This window comes from Branchiostoma belcheri, unplaced genomic scaffold, assembly GCF_001625305.1.
Source record: "Branchiostoma belcheri isolate BF01 breed outbred unplaced genomic scaffold, Haploidv18h27 scaffold1, whole genome shotgun sequence".
In the NCBI taxonomy this organism is placed as follows: domain Eukaryota; kingdom Metazoa; phylum Chordata; class Leptocardii; order Amphioxiformes; family Branchiostomatidae; genus Branchiostoma; species Branchiostoma belcheri.
In genome coordinates, this window is record NW_017802379.1 from 10,875,571 (window position 1) to 10,877,042 (window position 1,472).

Genomic DNA, 1,472 nt, shown 5'->3' on the forward strand with positions numbered 1-1,472 from the left:
CAAGGGCAATGTGAAGAATTAAATGTTCAGCGCAGGTGTGCAGTCTGCTCAAGGGCAGTGTGAAACTTTGTACCGTTAACTTGTCAAATCTACAGTCTGCTTCAAAGGGAGTGTGAGAAATGTAGTGCAGTGCAAGAACATGTACAGTAGTCACGAGTTAGCAAACAACGGTAGTCACTGAAAGAAAAAAAATACAGTAATTCAATTTTTTAATACATTAAATTCTGTTTTGCTTAATTACATCATGCTGCCTTCATTAACTGGTTTGTGTTTGTGTGCAACTGAACATAACTGAAAAACGCTTCCATGCATAGCTGCTTTGACATACTAGTAGTATAATTTTAAATAACACTGTATCAAAGCAGCCATGCATGGAAGCGTATTTGTAAGGGCTTGGCTTGCAACATATACCAAACTACACAACAAATGACCCCTACAGCGTTCCTGACCTCTAAGAGTAAGCCGACAACTGTTTGAAGTTAAGACTGGTTGATCGTTTCCCAAATTCTTTCCTCACAAAAGTGCGCGTTCAAGCTGCAGCAGACAGAACTGTATTTTATAAGGTCACACGCCCCCTCCCCCTTTCGCGGCATGCCGAAACAAAGGCACCGAAATATTATTATTATTCCCATACATAATCTCTAGAAAGCATTACAGAGCTTTGTTGTTCTATGAAGTACTTTAAAACACAATCATACGCTCCAAATCGTTGAAAATCGTTTCAAAACGTAAGTATTTTCACGATAAAAAATACAAACGCACACAAACCTGTGGCCTTGCTTTGCTCTGCATGCGCATAAGCGCACCCTAGCGGGGATAGGCCGTACTGCCACTGCCAGATCTTGCTGGCTTATTAACATAATATATGCAACGATGAGCAATGTGTGGCTTTTGTCAGTTTATGGCTCACGTGGGCGACATTTTGACGTAAAATTATATTTGAAATGTTTAATTTTGTCAAACATAGAGCTGTGGTGACATTTTATCTTATAGTAGCCCAATTTTAATTTTTAGCGCTTCAAGTACATACGGGACCCCAAGCGCAGATAGCGCAGACACAATGACCCAACTCGGACAACAGAAAGATGACGTAATTAGGACCAACGAACGTACCTACCTAGGAGCATGTAGGAAAGCGAACACAATTTCGTTCGCCCGCCGTAGGGCGGGCGAACGAAAAAAATACTAGTACACAGCATTGCCCACCCAATATTTCAAGATGCCAATTTTAACTTTGAATTGATTTATTGTTTGGGATCGCTTTGTTACTAGGTAAATTATAATTGCTTCCGTTTGTGTTCTTGAAGTTTTAACGCTATATATGCCGTGGTTCTCCCGGACTGCCCATGGTGCTCTCGGGACAAGGGCTTACGTGAGGTAAAACCTGGAGTCCCCGGCATGTGATTCTCATCAGTGCGAGGTCCGTACAGTGTCTCAGTAGATAAGAAGTGGCATAATGACTCGAATGTGTG